Source organism: Anopheles funestus, chromosome 2RL (genome assembly GCF_943734845.2).
Source record: "Anopheles funestus chromosome 2RL, idAnoFuneDA-416_04, whole genome shotgun sequence".
NCBI lineage: Eukaryota > Metazoa > Arthropoda > Insecta > Diptera > Culicidae > Anopheles > Anopheles funestus.
Window position 1 is genome coordinate 10,660,011 of NC_064598.1, and position 17,861 is coordinate 10,677,871.

A 17,861-nucleotide genomic window follows, 5' to 3' on the forward strand; every position below is an offset into this window, starting at 1 on the left:
CTATTCTCCACCACCACAAACTTCCACACAATCAATGCGTCGCCAAAAACGATGATGGCACGTGACGAAAAATGGGGATGTGATCAACGGCATTTTTGCGAGACATTTGGCGGAGGATAGAAAAAAAGGGATATATGCGCCCAAAAAAAAAGCGCACGAACACAAACGCGCGCGAAGTGTACTGTGGGAGGATAATTCGGCTACAAGCAAATGAGTAAAAATCGGTAAAACACGACGAGCAAAAACTGGACTCCCAATATTCACGAAAATCCACTAACGAAAAAAAACTACCTCAACAGACAAGTCGGCTTGGTGTCCTTGTGTGGGTGTGGTGGCGGCAGATGATTAGGGTTGAGAGAACCGCACACATGTGTGCTAGTTGGTAGGTGAAAGGGGTGTTCGGGGTGTTGGTGGAAAAGACTGCGGAAGAACATCATGACGGGGAAATAATATTAGAACCATCATTATGTTTCAGCATAGAAAAGTACAGTGGAAGAGACAGCAAAAGGGGTGCCAAAAGTGGGTGGTCGAAGGGGTGGGAATGAGTGGAAAAAAGAAGGAATAAAAAACTATGTAGACTGGTGGCTGGCGATGCGCGGCACACCATCACTATGGAAACATATAAATTCATTTAAAAAAGGAAACACTCTTTCCACTACTCCTAATTTTCGGAAAAGCGAAAATTCATAAAAACCAGATTGTATGACGGTGTGCGTACGAGTAAAAAGGGGTGGGGGGAAGGTAAGCCCCCGTGGCTGGTGGAGGAACCGGTGTAAGTATGTGTGTTTGGACGTTTTTTCCTTGCGCTTGCCGCGCACCACGTACCACGTAGCTAGCGATCGCGCTTCCATCGTGTGCGTGGTTTGGAGAGTTTTTTTTTCGGCGAACCTTTTTTCTCATTTCATTTGCTCCTTTTTTGGCGATTTCCCCACATCAGCAGCAGCTTCCCGCCAACCATGACTATTTGGTGCGTACTGTTTGATGCGGATATTATAATAAATTTTTGTACATAAATTAAAGGTTCGCTTTCGGCTTTCGGCTACCCACACCCACTTTGTTGCTTTCCGCCGTGTTCCGCGATCACGTGCTGTACATACATTGGCGCACACCTACCCACGTACGTATCATCGGCACATTAAAAATCCTTTGTATCCAGCAACGAGCACACGAAGCGCCATGTATTGTGTGTTCTAGGAGTAACTCCAAGAGCTACCGGAGGGAGGGAGGGTTGGTTGGAGAGGAGAGCGAGGGAACGAAAATGTGGGGGGTGTATGGGGATACTTCAAAAGGAGGAACAGTTTGAGTAATGCGTGGAATGGCGTGATTTCAGCTATGTATTTATGTTTTTTTTCGGGGTTGTGTTCGTCTTTTATTGCGATCACATACGCAGTTTTCTTTTTTCAAGTAAATTGATAATTTAATTATGTATTAATAAGTATCTCAAGACAATAGTATGATGAGCGATCGTCGACTGATCGATCTCACTAAGGATCACTTCTGAATGCCCATGTTTTAGGACACTTTTCCCGTCGTGTGTAAGTAGCTAAAAAAAGGAGTTAACACCCATTGAATCAAACTACATAGTTAAATCCTTTTTATTTTGTTCATAATGTGGCAGAAATATGTATGTGTATATGATTTATTCACTTCGCGTGCGGTGCGATGACGCATCGATGGGTGCGGAAAGGTATGGCGCAGTCCCGTTCATCCTTTAGCGTCCCATTCTTCATCCTTCAACACCCAGGTGAGGTGAAATTTTGGTGCAAATGAGATGTGTATGTTTTTTTTCCTTGTTGTTGCTCAAGTTTTGGCAGTAATAACATTTCATTTTATTTCATTCCCCCCTTTTTCGATTGTATTTGGTTAATTTTTTGAGCATTGAAACAAAGAGAAAAGAGACAGAGAAAGAGAGAGAGAGAGAGAGAGAGAAGGAGAAAGAGAGAGCGCGCGAAAAAAAACATACCAAAAACAAACAAAAACCAAATTAAATTTCCCCATTCCGTCACAACTTTTGACTACAGCCCGGTTTTCCAAACTACCCATACCGTGGCCAACCTCATGCAGCATCCCTCCGCGATGAGAGCCCCCTTGCTTTTTTTCTCCTTTTGCCCCGTAGTCTAATGTTTAACAATTCACCTCAACCCGTGCCTCCTTTCTACTCCCCCACCCCTTTCGGTCCTATCCATTTGGTCCTCCAAAAAACAATACCACTCCCCATTAAATCTCCTCAGCTCCCCCCCCCCCCCCTCCTCCTCCTCGCCACACTCTATGTTGTTGCGTGCTTGTTGTATTACGCTGGGTAATGATATGAAAGTGCGTTCCAATAGCAAATGGGGAAGAAAGCGAGACAGCGTACATTAAGCAGGCCGGAGCGAGACCGTCAAAGTGAGAGTGAGCATTAAACGACAACGAGGGGCACATGCGTAGAAAAATAAATGACACATAAAATAAAATCTCGCGAATACACGGAACCCGGGGACCCGAAAAAACCGTGTTCGCTCACACACGTACGTACGTTGGCGCAATTTTCCACGCCCCCCGAACGATAGAATGACCCGGGTGCGCGACGAGGAAAACGGATTGCACGGGGGTGACAGGGTGACGGGTTGCGGGTACCAGGATACTAACGAAATCCTTTTCCAGTGTGCTCATTACCCCTTTACCATGGGACGCGTTCCACGGTCCCAAATAAACAATTTCATCACACGAAACACAAATTGGGGTGGGAAAAAAAGAAAAAATCGAACTAAACAGCAAAAAATGGTTTACAAAGCTACTCCACTCCAGGGTAATGTGATTGTTTTTAGTTTTAAAAGTAAGACTCAAAACACAGCTAAAAACGATGCGGTAAAAGAAGAAGATCATGCGTGCGCAAATACGCAACAAAGATCACGCTTCTCATTTAGTAACGCTTTGCAAAGTTGTATGAGTTCACGCCATAAATTGTGGTTTTCATCGTTAATTGTGGATCTTTGCTAGTTTCGCGGTTTTTCTCCCCAACTTAGCAGCTGTATAAATAAGTCATTGCAGTAGAAAACGAAAACGAAACAAATCACTAAAGGCATCCGAATCAACCAAAAAGGCTGAATGGTTTCTTTGGTGTGTGTTTTCTTCGCGAAATGGAAGTCACAAGAGCTCCCTTTTCTCTTTAAGCAATCCGAAAGAAGAAGGCACATACATGCAATGTACTGTACCTTTCCTTTCCCGCTTTTGCCACCAGTTCTCTCTGCTGTACTGGAATAAAGCTTCGCGGTTATGAAATGCGACGAGGGAAGCTTTCTTCAATCTGACTAAATGTCAGCTTTTCATCGCTGGTAATGTATGTATGTGTTAAGATGGTATATGACACACGCGAAAGGGAGACCCGATTGATTATGCTGCTTACGAAAAAAAAAACGAGTACACATTACAAGTTCAGAGGCACAATAAAGGAGGAATACATAACGAATACCTCAAAAGGGGCCCTTTGCCAAAGAGAGCGAAGCCTTCTAGTAGCTCTCGAGAAGAATGTAAAATTTATTGCGTTTGTGTATGTAAGGCTTTGTTTTTTTTATACATTTTTAAAGGCCATAAAGGAATGCCTATGTTTGATGAACACAAATCAACCTTAAACTTGAGGGAAAAGTGATGAAATAAGAAAAGAGGATTATCCTATCCTGCAAGTGCACAATAAAATATTCACTAAAAATTGATACTAAACTGATTAGTAAAAATTATGGTTACTCTTAAACTAAGTACTCAATGTTTAATAATAAATTCTATAAAATCTATGAAAAATTATCTTAGATGTAGTTGATGCAAAATATATTTAATAACATTCGTACATCCGTAGTTACTACTAAACCACCAGGCTGCTCCATTAAACACAAAATTAAAAAAAAAATTAAATTATTTTAACAATAAAAAAGATGCATCTTTTTCGTGACTACCACCTTCAAGGACCTTGGTGGTCTATTTCTACTCTGTTGACAACTTTTAAACATTTGTGCTCACATAACCTAGTCATTTGCTTGATGCACGATATCTATTCTCTACCCACATATCGTCAACTAGCAAAACCCCTATTTATACCATGCATGCGTTCCCGAAGATAAATCCACTCGTCTCAAGAGGCTCCAATTACAATCACAAAACGGCATGGCTGCACACGGCAGAATAGAAAATGTGCAATAGCGAACGGTGTGCACGAACGAGCGAGACGGCGCACACGATGCCGGGCCATGCAATGCTTCCCCCAAAACCTTATTTTATCGTGCACATGACCTTGGCGAAACCTACTAGAATTGGGTTCGCGGCAAAGCATCTATAACCAGACCGAAAGATTCGTAAAGAATTCATCGAATTGTGTTTTCAGACCCTCCAGAATGATGCGCACCACGCTAGACGGCGCGAAACCCGAAAGCGCAAGAAGAAAGGTCAAGCATGCCCCTGCTGTTACTGCTGCTGCTGCTGCTGCAGCACAGACGGCAACCGTAGACGATGACCGGCGAAAAATAGCAGTAATAATAAAACCACCATCACCATCACTACCAATCAGCTAACAAAAACAACAACAAATCCTTCACGAATGCCAATGCGAACCGGCACGGATGGAGAAACGAAAAACGAAACAAAAAACAGGGAACGCGCCGAAACACGTTGTCTAGCGGTACGGAAGTAGGCGACGTTAGATCAGCGCACGTCTGGATGCTAGCAAGAAGCGAGAGAAGCAGAAAAAGAAAAGGAAAACCAAACCGAAGAAGCACATTTTGCGCGAACGAAAAAAATAGAAGAAGCAGTTGCGCTACTCTCTATGCGAAATACAAAAGTGCAGTGAAAAGAATGTACTTTGTGGGGGGAGAAGCGGAGGATGGAGGGTGGCTCTTTTCGTTTTCCCCACCCCACCCCCAAGCGGAAGCCGATGGATCGAGGTCACTAGCAGTACTTGCTGCTGCTTTGTCTAGTCGGCTGTCCGCACACTTTGCCGCCTGCACGTTGGCGCGCTAGTTGCTCGGGGCCGTAGTTTGCGGCTCGATTGCTCCGTAGCCAGCTGTGTCCGTGTCTACGGCGTGTACGTCTTGCTCTTTGATTTGTATCTTGCCGGCATGTTGGCCCAGACCTAGGCACAGTTCCAAGCGAGCAGAAAAAGGAAAACTTTGAGGTGAAATGAAATCGAAAGTTTACACACATGCCCCAGAGTAAACGTGTGTATGCTTGGTACCACGGCAAGATATGACCGACACCGGAATGCCACAAGCCGTGACCGACCGACCGACCGAGTGCCGAGTGCTAGAAGATGTAGGAGAGTTAAAAAGCGGTTAGATCATCTCGTACGTGCGAAACTGGCAGCTCACATACAAGGTGCAACGAGTTTTCCATCTCTGGTGAATTGGATTCCTTCAAAAGCAAATGCTCTTTAAGTTTGCTCTATGTAGCTCTGAGAGTAAAGAACTTTTGTAAAATGCTTTCTTTTGCTGGTTTTGATTTCTTTAATTTGTTTCTTATTTTAATGAAAAAATTTATTTAGATTGTAATTGTGAATTTTAATAGCAATTTAGATATCTTTCCCCGCGTAAGTTTTTCAAATCAATTTACACTATTTTACAGCTATTTAGAGGAAGATTAAGTTTAGAGTGAATTTGCCTTTTGTTGCTCAATTGACTCCTCATTAGTGTTTAAATTCTAAAATTGCAATATTTATTTGAGTTTAATAGTTGTCTAATATAGAATATTGAATGGAATATAGAAGTTAGACAAATATCAAATGTTACATAAGTGATGAAGCTTGTTAAAAGCTGTTTAAAGGTTACACATGTGTCGCATAATAGACGCAATGGATAACTTCAACCATCATCGGAGTCTTTGTCGTTAGTATGCTTAAACATTACTTTCTTTTCACTACTGAAATTTTATTTCAACTGATCAATTGTCATCGCACGATGGATAAATAGCTTAATTTGTATAAGACGTTTTCTTAAAATTTTAAAAAACTGGATAAGAATTGCCCTTAGATACTCTTGAAACGTACATGCTGTTTAACGAAGCTGAGATTATACGAATTACAATAGAAATTATTAAGAGACATACTTTATGGCTTCAGTTATTCCCCCCAAGTCACAATTACGAGAACATTAAGAGATGATGAAAACCATTCCATCACTGTAGCAGATTAATCAAGTCTTTGCCTTTGCGCCCACAATCGTCCGAACCGTGCAAATAGCTAAAAGTATTTGCATTATAATTCCCGGACACAACTCCAGACACAGCACCAACAAGGGAAGAAAAACGCAAGCAGCAAGAAGCAGACAACGACAAAGGAACGGAAGACCGAAAAGTACCAAATAAAAAGAAACGAAGAATAGAATTGGCCAGTTACACAGTCTAGCGCGCCGTCTGGTTCGCATATTATGGATGCGTTTGCTAAATGGTAACTAGTAAATCAGAGGAAGGAAACTATTCCACCGTAAAGATGATGTGGTATGCGTTCCAAAGCTGACCACGGCATTAGCTTAATTTTGGTTCCGTTCGCGTTTTGCTAGCCCCGAAAAATCCACGACACCAAACACATGTGGTTAGAAAAAGAGAAAAACAAACATTTGAAAAAAAACCTCCTAAAATTCAAACCCTCTCTACTTGATCGTCATTTATTTGCTAATGTGTTCCCGGGGCCGTATGTGTGTGCGTGTGCAAGTTTGTTGCAGTTTTTATTTCATTTTGTTTTCCCTTTCCCGTCCGTGGACGCAGTGTCATCGGAGACAAAAACCCGGGAACCCGTACGCAACCACCGGAAAGGCAAGGTTTCGCCGACCGGCCGGAGTGCAACAGCTCCAAACAGACGGAACCGTAAAAGAACCGCAACTTGCATTAGAATGCCAAAAATAGGGTTGAAGAGGGTGCGAGAGAGAGAGAGCGAGAGCACGATAGCACTAGGGTGAGATAAAGGGGAACGGACGAGTCTGTTTCATTCACTCCTTCACTTCGTCAAGTGTTTGGTTCCCCCCGACTGCGCGGTGTCTCTCCCCAAAGGCACGATTGCAAATAGGAACGAACGAGCCCCTGCTTCTCACAGTTAGGTTTATCTACACTCCACAACTGTTCCTCCTTCTGGACACCATTTCCTCCAAACCCTCTTCAGCCCCTTTTCCCTTTGCAAACGAATCTAAACCTCACGCAGTTGCGAAGGGAAGGAAGTGCGAGTGCGAATGAACTTCATCGCACTCGACTGTCACCCAACCCCCCCAATTTTCAACCTCCCCAAAATCTAACGATCCTACACCATACACACTCTTTCTCTCTCTCGCTCTCTTACATCCCCAACCACCCCACGCCTAGGAAAGGCGCAGACGATCTAATCATATCGCATAGTTGCTGTTGCTGCTGCTGCGGTTGCTGCCACACGGTGCAACGCGCTAATGCGCTTGGGACTCGCGTTCAAGGTCAGACACAGACGAATGATTTGATCTTTTTTTTGCCTCATGACTTTTTTTTTCTTTCTTTAATTTTATTTCGCTCTTTTAGACAAGCAACATTTGTTTGCGGTTAGGAGAGTGTGTTTCTTGCTCTCGCTCACTCACCATACACTAAACACGACTCGTGCGGCTGTTTGACTGTACGATCGTTCTGTTGTTTTTTTTTTTTTATCGTTTAGTGTTTGGCTCTTGCCTTGCTCTTTTGCAAAACACATTTGGTTAGATTTCAAGGTTACATTAGAGCCGCCGCTATTAGGAGGCCATTCCTGGTTCGGGTGGGTCGAGAGAGAGAGAAGGCATCGGAAGGCGGGTTGTAGGCGATGTCTAGCCAGGAGGAAACTGGAAGTGAAGAGTGAACCGACTGCATTCGGAACGATCGGAATGGATCGTAGATTGGCCGTATTGTGTGGACGGCGATGGAAGTTTCTAGCGGCAGGAAGCAGTTTTTAGGGGGTTGAAAAAAGAACTGTTCACAAAGAATTGAAATGGTTTCTTAGAAGCATTAGCGAAATACACATTCGACACGATCCGGTGCATTTGTTCCGTGTTGGTGCAGGAATAAAAAAAATCATGTGGGGAATGATTCGTTTACATTTTGTAGATTGGAAAAATAATTTTAAATAAACAATAAACAAATAATTGTACTTTGTCGTTTAGTATAATAAATTCTCCATATCTAAAATAAAATTAGTATTTTAATGCGATCTTTGCATTTCAAGAATGATCACTTGAAACCTCGATGCAATCATCTCTTTCGTCATCCATCCCATTTGGCGACCTTTTACTTCTTACACAAACTTTACACACTTTTGCTTTGAACGATTAGGCTGAAAAGCTAATGGCCACGAACGAAAAAAAAAAACACTTTTGCCCCCAAACCAAAGTTCGATGACATTTGGTGAATGCAAAATACATTTAGTCAACACGTTCTGCATACAGCATGCAAAAAAGGCCACCGAGGGGTGCAATGGATGCACCTCACCCTTCTTCCTTGCTCTCTCTCTCTCTTTCTCTCTCTTTCGCACTCTTGTCTTAAACCTCGTTGCACCATTCCTGATAGGGAGGGTGGATTTTAAAGATCATGCGCTCGGCCTGAGCGCCTGATGTGCAGCAAAGTGTGAAAAGTTTTCGGTCAAAAAACATTCTTGGGGCCAAATTTCAAAACAACGTTTCTTCTTCTTGCTTTTTTGGTTTCCTTTTTCTGGGAGGTGAAGGCAGGAGATGGGGAGGACGATGGACATTTTTCAACCCGTCAAGCTGATGCGGCTGACGAAAGCAGACGCACGGAGGGATCAGGCCTAACTGCGAAGGAAGTGCAATTTGGGAGGCGAGACAGAACCCGCGTGACGGGTCTGCGCTCGTACACACTATTCTCTCGCCTGGTCTGGCAAAGTTGACCCGGTCGAACGTGTATTGGTGGTGTGTTGGATGCCGGCGTGTGTTTGCCAGAGATTGCCCACCCATCCCCATCCAGAGTGCATTGACATCTCTATGCTCACGTTTGCTCACTTCAACACCGCAACAGCGTCAATGACGACGCAGCAACAAAACCTCTATTTATATTTGACGGAAGGTTGCTTCCCCATTTCATTTTCCAACCCCCTCCTGTCCTGTTTAAAGCCACTCAATCCTAACGCATACAAGCGGCTACAAGAAATCGACTCTCGACCTGGTCACCGTATCGCCGACAATGAGAACACTCTTCGCCAAACACCAAACAAAATGTTCGTCAAAATCATGTTGCACCAACAGCGAAAACGAAAAAAAAAACGGAAACAGACCGCAAATACTTTTTCTTTGGCATTATTCTATATTTACTCTCTTCTTCTCTTTCTTTCCCTTACTTTCTTACTCACCACACCCTAGTGGACCAACCAACAACCCGTCTACACTATCTTCGGTTTTTGGGAAAGGAAGGAAATACACAAATACTCCATATTCTTGACACCGTGGAGAGATTTCTTCACGCGAAAATAACACAACACAAACAGAACAAAAAAAAAGTGTATTCCGCAAATTAGGTCAAACGCAGTTGGAACGCAAAATCACCCCGAAGAGACGGGGCTGTACTTTTGCGTTTGGTATGAATGATCTCTTTTCCTTTTGCGCAAAAAAATGGTTCGTCTGGTTTTGAACGCAAATACAACACCATCAATATCCGATCGTGCATACATGTGAATAACATTCCGGTTGCCATTTATCGCTACTTGAAATGATGGTTTTCTCAAGCTTTTTCTTTTATTTGTAGAACAATCTACTTTGCAAGGTGTCGCTATTTTTGCTCATAAAAATCAAATAATATCTTGCCTTAACTGACTTGCACTAAGAATCCTTTGATTCGCTTATTCAAGATATTTCTTACTAAATATTCAAACTACTCAAACTGAGGGGAATACAAGTGTTATGTTAATGTTGTTTGTCTCAAATGAAATGTTTTAAAGCGAATTATTAACCTGTATAAAAATGTCATATAATTTGCACACATTTTGCTTAAATCAATTGGTGTTTTTTTTTGTAATAATTGCAAAGAGAAATCCGAAATTTAATCTTTGAAAATAATACCAATCACCTGCCAAGCGGCTGAAATGTCTGGACAGATCATGCGAAATACATGGCCACGTAACACACGTTTTACGGCCAACAGAAGTCAAACACACATACAATAACGTGTGAAGGTGCAGTCCCCAAGATGCACAAATCATAAAACGCTTAAAAACGGTGATGCCTATTCGCTTCTCCTGTATGTGCCTTTATATGTCGTTATCCTCCATTGCATCACCAAAATGTCAACCAAAACGGATAAAACAATCTTAAAAGACACAGGCTCGATCCCCGACCACTTTGGCGCTGGGAGGGGGACGCATACCTTTGCATTGCGTACGTGCAATTTGATTGTTTTTCATCGGGTGGCAGGTAGAGCGACTTACTTTCTTACTTACCTACTTTTCAGCAAGGACGGAACGATACTAAAATTAACGTTTATCCCCTAAAACCATGCAAATACTTGTTTTCGTATGGTATTTGCAAACAAGCTACGGGACACACGAACACGTTTTTTCACAGAAAACGAAAAAACAAAGCAGCAGTAATAAATGGTAAAATAAATCTGCTTGAAATACAAAAGTGTGATGTGCACGCAGGTGTTAAAACCAGTCATATATGTGAGTGTTGGTTGAATTTCTTATAAAATCTTGACTGATGATTTTATTGTAGCGAAGTTTTAATGTAGCCTTGTATTTCAATGAACAAAAATGTAGATGTTCATAGCAGAATAAATAAAAAATATTTTACTATTCTCCTAACTCATTTTAAATTATGAAAGTAAAGTCTACTTCACCTATGGTAAGCAATTTACTTCCATTCGGCTTTAATTCGAACATCGCGTTTCCTCGAAGGGAAGTTTTGGGTTTTTAACCCTGAACACAGCCACAAAACCCGCAAACAAATACAATGCACCGAAATAAAAACAATTTATCAACAATCACTTTCACTAAAACGACGTGTAAAAGCATCATCATTAAATCGAATGCATTCGTGAATCACGTGATGTAAAGCGATCACCGTGCCCAAAACGGAAAGGAAAGCAATAGGAATCATTGTCTTCAATTGAAATATTTTCGTTTTTATTTTGCTTGTTTCTTTATATAACTATGTATAAATGTTTTAAAGAGTGTTATATAGAGGAAATGGTTGATATTCCTTTTTTGAATTTTGTTAAGAAATTGCTTCAAAAAATTTTTTTATTCAGGTAGAACGGCCTGGCCGTATTGATTCAAAAAAAAAAATTATCATATTAAAAACTGTAAACAATCGGAAAATTATTCCAATTAATATTTAGAATAACCACGAAATTTATCAATAAAGCCACTAAAGCTTTGTTCATAAAACTTTGCTTTTCAATGTCCTTTCATTCATCGAGCACCAACGCCAAACCGACGGCTCTTTATCTTTGGCCGAATAAACTTTCTCCGAAATTATTAGTGCCGGATCGAGGCACAGCGGAATCGGACTGGTGGCGTTGAGTCATTAAAATGACCAAACTCTTTTCTTTTCATTGAAATACGATCGACGGGAACAGTTGGTGCAGCATCACTCAACCAGCGCGCAACATAATCTGCATCCTTTTACTTTAACGGATGCTGCTTTATATGCAGTTTTCCACCCTTTTTTTACAAAGAAACACTTCGTGAATTAATGCACCGAGAATGGGAACAAAAAATCGATCGATCAAAGTCACACGATCGCAGAACGGAACGATGAGCGGCAAAGAGTGCATTAGTGAACGATACAATCGAAGCACAACTGTGTGCAGCGGCCAAAGAAAACCGACAGAAAAAGAAAGGAATGACGGCGCCATTTGCAGTAAAAGCTAAAGCATAGCATCCGTTTCAGACGTCGCCATTTCGTTCCAGGCACGATCATCATCCTGGTTTAACAATTTTTCGCTACGCCAAAGGAAAACGCACACAGACGGACGGCCTGTAGAAAAATGCACCATTCCCCGTCGTCTTGTGATCGCGATCGCGATGATGTAGCGCAATTTTGGCTAATGCAACGAACAGCACCGCAAGCGGCTGGTGCGCATGGAAGCATTGGCTAAAATGCATAACCAGTTGTGTCGGTAAAAGGAAACCGTACGGGGGGAAAAAATCAACAAAACACGCAAACACTACTTACACCCTGTGTTTGCGCGATCCTTTTGCTGGTTCAGAAGTATGTCAACTGTTTTGCAACTTGAAACGTGTATATCTTCCTATAACGATTTGGTTGTGAAATTGTGGAAAAAACTAAGAAGAGAGAGAGAGTGAGAAAACTTCGAACAAAGAGTCAAAAAACAGTAATGATGCGCGAGACCCCATCGAAGTACAGTTGCGAGGCAAATGCAACAGGATGCAATCATCTTAGAGCTGGCGATGCATTGGTGCGCTAAATTGCATCCTTATGTCTGTTGACGATCTCACTGGAAGGGGAAACCGCATTTTTAGGCAAAAATCTACTCGTTTTCTCACACATACATGAAAGATACGAGGGCCAAATTTGGCATCTTATATGTACAATATCCTACCAACCAAAGTAGCATTAAACCAGAACCGGTTTGTGTCCGGGATTTGCCTCCTTTTGGGCAAAGGAATCAAAATTTGCACCGCCTAAGAAAAACTAAAGTTATATGCATTCACGGATGCTGGTTTAAGCTGGAATGGTCGGTGGATTATGGAAAAATCCCTAATGTCTTAGCATTTAGCGAAGAAGATTGTGGAATATTATATTAAAGAATTATTTGTGTGTGTCGTTATTTTTTTTTTCAAACTTTCTTAAACTCATTTGTAAACTTTCTATTTTGGATCAAATTTGAGGAAACGTAAGTGGAAAAGAAATTTTCGGTATTGTTTGATAATATTTTCTAACATAATCATTAATGGGTCTACTTCAAAAAAAAATACTACTTAAATAATATAACAAATGATTTTCTTTTTAAATAATGCGCTTACATACGCTTTGCGCACGTCACGTTTTATATTTATCGAATGATCTGCATCCTGTTGTATCGAATCGAAACAAAACCGTTTAAAGTTGAACATTAACTTTAAATAATTAATTGATCATTAAAAGAAACTAGTTTATCACAACCACATCTATACTAATCCCTCCCCGAAAAAATAACAAACCAACTCTATTCTACTAAACATGAACAAACACACAAAATGTCACGTTATTGCAGAGTAGAACAGAAAGAGTGAGAAAAACGAGAGAATGACGAATAATTTAAACGCTTGAACGAAATGGCAACGACCTCCAAATATTTGGCAAAAAGCTAAAAAATGCATCACACTCTATGCGAATGCTACTAGCGGGCAACAAACGATGGTCCATTATGAACGATGCATCTTGCCCATCACGACAGATCACAAGGTAAGGAAAACCTGTTATTAAGCGACCAACCTGCCTAGTGGAGATGGGGCAGCATTTGTTCCAGCCGAGCGCCAACTGCTGCACTGGAAATAGAGAGAAGAATGGTGGAGAAATCAGGAATTGGTTAATTTTTCTTCGTTTCAGATACGTTCGTTGGTCACAAAACATCCCCCCCCCCCTTTTATCCGGGGGTGAAGAAAGCATTTACCCTCGCCAGGAAAAAAAGCCTAAATAATTCGAAGTTTTTTTTGTCTTGTTCTCCCTCTCCTTTCGGTCATTATTTTCCCAACATTAAAGATGAAGTTCGTATACGTGTACGTGTGCGTGTGTGTGAAAGTGCATTTAGGAGGATGTTGTGGTAATTACTAAATTTCTTTCCCAGTCATTTTCAACCCCACCATAGGTGTTTCCATGTGCTCTTCCAGTATCTAGCAAGCAACTGGCAAAACATAAAGTTTCTCACCGGTCCAGGATGACGCAAAATTGCCGACAATATTTGTCTCGGTTCAATTGTTCACGCGGCATTATATGGCCCAAAAAAGGGCAATTCGAAGCATCGCAAGAAAATGTTGTAAATAAGAGATTTCGTACCTGCCGTAAATTGCATGTCCAAAAGAAAAGCGGAAATAATTAAACGTTACTCGGTGAAGATGTTTAAAAGACAAGGGAATAATAAATTCTATTTGTAGCGGAAAGTGCATAGGGAAATGTAATAAAACTTTCATGGTGGATGCATTATTAGTAACTATAAAATGATTTAAACACAACTAAAATATTATAAAACTGTTTCAAAATTTTACTCTTCTTTATCCCTTCATTCGTTTTCCATTCCCAACTCGTTTCTTTCAATGGCAAATCTTCGAATAGAAAACTAAATTCAAAATGGATGACACAAAAACGCATTCGTACCCGTAGCACACTAAACCAAGCGCATCCACAGCAAAAATGTCCCCACCCTTCATCCTCCCTTTTCCCCTGAAAATAGCGATCCGCGCACACCCACTTTTCTCCAAACCCATTCCTCCCGGACTGCATCCAGTTGTTCGGTGCATCAAGGCTTGCACGAAAATAAGAGAACTGATTGGATGGTAACCCCAAAACCCCAAGACCCCAGCGATCTGGGGCTTTGTAATTGGTTTCTTCCAAACGTAAACTAACAACGCATCTTGATCGCAACTTTCCTTACGATCCATCGCACCATTCGCGGCTAAAGTCATGAGTAGCAAAACTAACAACCACCGAAAAAATAAAGACCTCCACCAAAAAACCCCCCAATTTCAATTGTTACTTGCGCACAGTTGGTGCAGTGTAAGAAGGGCCAGGGAAATAGATCAACCCACACGCGACAGAAGAGGACAGACGGGTAAAGGCCCCAAAACAATTTAGGTCCAATTTTGATTTTCTGCATTGGCGGCGCAGCACAACCGTACACACGCGTTTTTTTTCTCTCTTTCTTGCTTTTTCATTATTTCGGCAACAAAATGCAGTTTTTCGGTGCTCCATGCTTCTTTACGCACACTCACACAAAATCGAGCCGGTCGCGCAGCGCTGCACTGCACACTGCACAAAAATTCCGCTTTTTGGTCATTGACCTCGTGATGGCCGCTTGCTACCGCACGTCCCTCTTCCTGCACCATTGGTTTCTGCTCGATCCCGGTTCCGATCCGTTCCCTCATGACCCACCGCAATACTGTAACCTGCACCTCCCCGCATAAGGATAGGGAGCTGATCAAATGCGCAAACCTCTAACCCCTCCCTACACAGACACACACACACACAGAGACACCATAGCTCATAGGATGGCTCGCATGACCAACGCCACTGGCCAGTGGTGGTGGTGGTGATGGAGGGCACTATCTAAAAGATCCCCTTTTTTCCGAACATTCGAAATAGGTTGCCGATGCGAAATGCATCCCAAGACTAAGGGGGGTTTGTCTGTTGGCCAAGGAAGAAAGAAAGAGCGAATGAAAGAGAGCGAATATATTAGAGCAATTGATCAAAGCGAAACAAATGTAAGAGCGGAAACAAACAAAAAAAAAGGAAACAACCACAAAAAACGCACACACTATAATGCACCTCAAGTGTGTCAGACACACACACACATTTTAGGTGCATACCATCAAACACACTTCCCACATAGAACCACAAATCCATTTGTTACGAAAAAAAAATTCACTCAGCCTGTGTTACAAGTAAACAGTCTGAAAGACGTTTTCACCACAAAACCATGATGGGCCACCAAAAAATTCACCACCCAAAATAAGTTTCACACAAACTTCTCTTCCCGAATCAAATGAAAAAAAGTAACACAATACCAATGCAATTTTTCGCTCTTCCTCCTCCCCAACCCCCAAAACCTCACCACACAGTGCCAAAAGTTCGCGAAAATAAGAAACCCTCCCCCTACCACCCGCCACGTCAAGATAAGGTACGCATACACAGATGTTGGACCGCGTAAGCCACCATGCGTCCCCTTTCCATGTGGTGAAAATGAATGCAGAACAACACAACGAATAACTGCGAACGTGATGGTGCGAGAGAGAGGGAGAAAATGTGCATGTGCACTGTGTACCTATACCAATGCGATACATGTATGGGTGTGTAAGAAGGAAACACAGGGGAAGCAGATACGCTTAGACGAAAAAAAAGTGCATCCATGGATAAGGGGAAACCGCCCCAATCATTGTACGCGTATTGGGGTGGTTTTAAAATTTTCTTCTTCTTGGCACCTAATTTAGTTGTTTCTTGTGCTATTTTAACCCTCTTTTTTCCTTCCTTTTTTCGACTTTTAATTGTACGTTAACTAACACAGTCCATTTCTTGCTCTTGTTTTCTCGTGGTGTGTGTGTGTGGGTTTTTTTTGCTTATTTTTCTTCATTTTTCCGTCCGGAAGCGATCACAAAGAACAACAAATGAAACAATGATCGATATTTTTGCTGTCGTAACTAATGTCTTAAGTTTAGTTAAAGAACAAAATTAGTTTAAGAAAAATGCATTATGAATATTATTTCTTTAAATATTATATTAATTCTGTTACTTGATTGCTTTGAAATTGTTTGGGTTTGTTCTAGGGAATTTTCTAAGTTATTTGATTCAAACATCGAAAATGATCAGAATTTTAACAGAGCTAAATCAATGGAGAATATCCCATAGAAGCATCAATCATATACGATCATTAAAGCTTCTAAAGTTCGTACGATCGTGTAGCATATATTTTAATCTATCAAATAAATCAGGCCATTGGCTTTGCAAGCAAAAAACAACATCATCATCGATCATCTCTTTCCCTGTTCTCTAACAATCAAGAAACGAATTATTCTCTTTCCTTGTTCTCTAAGGCACGATGGATCACTCTTCTCGACGGATCCTGGCAGGTCATCGCCCTTTCAAAATTCAACAATCATCAACACGCCACCCTCATCGCATACACCATTAGCTGCATCTGATGCTGAATAATAAATACGAACTCGTACCGAAGGATCGTCGATCATTGCATCTATGGTCGTCTAAGTTGTGCGCAAACGATGCAACACTCTCTCACACACAAGCTGACCTCGTCTCAAAAAAAAAAAACGAGCACTAAGACGTGCCTTCTTCTCCGGGCTTTCGTCTTTCCCATTACAGAACAACCACCATCGGGCAGATCAACAGCTTCCTTCAAACCCCTTTTTATATTTCTTCGGTTCGGTATATAAACACCAAGGCCCAGTGGTGTGGAAAACATGGCACAAAGAGACTCCCAAAAACTGCAATGAGAACCATCAACCATATCAAGTCTATTTGCAGATAGGCAGATGGAACGAGATGGAAGACATGAAATGCTCCCAAAATGCAATTGCAGCAGAATGGCTGCATGTTGCGGCAAAGATTTAGGAGTAGGCAGAAGAATTATATAGAAACGAGGCAGTGAAGGAAGAACCGCAAAAAACAGCTACGATGAGGTAGAAGAAATATGCATTCAGCTTGTGCAGATGCACCAACACAATGCACTTTTTTTAAAGGTTGTTTTTGTAGTTTCAAGCAGACGCAGGAACCGTGCAGTGCATTGACGCAGTCCGTTTTAAATTTGAGGACGTTTGACCACCCCGGTTGGTATACGCATACCAACAATCTAACTGAGATGCAATCGCTACCACAACCGAACAATTAAAGCGTGTTGTAGTGGTGAAGCGCACAACCGTTGCAAAAGTGGTTTTGTACCACACGATGGATTACATGCGTTATCAACACAGAAACAGCAGACGGGCAATGCTTATCTGGGGTAATGAATAAAAAAAGGTCTTTACAAAAGTAATCTTTTTCATACGATTAATGCATTTTTTTACTTTAGATTAGAGATTACAATGTTTCTTTTTTGTCCGTGTTTCACTGTGTTTCAATTACAGCCAAATGTACAGTCGCAGATGCAATCTGTAGTCGATGTTACACACATACAATTGCAAAATCGATTCATATTTTGTGCTCAATTTTAACTATGCAACTGTGAATTGTTATAGAAGAAAA

The 17,861-nt window shown here is 41.5% G+C and overlaps 1 protein-coding gene across 9 annotated transcripts in view; it reads right to left on the bottom strand.

The window, feature by feature from the left end:
• Positions 1 to 17,861, bottom strand: part of LOC125764409 (broad-complex core protein) — a 108,679-nt gene that overhangs the window by 79,486 nt on the left and 11,332 nt on the right. For 7 of the 9 annotated variants that reach the window (XM_049428630.1, XM_049428632.1, XM_049428621.1 and 4 more), the window contains exon 3: positions 13,389 to 13,441. The exons of 1 other annotated variant lie outside the window; for it this stretch is intronic. The gene's annotated coding sequence lies outside the window, so the exon portion shown is untranslated. The remainder of the gene's footprint in view (positions 1 to 13,388; positions 13,442 to 17,861) is intronic. One more of the 9 variants, XM_049428624.1, reaches the window with a different exon arrangement.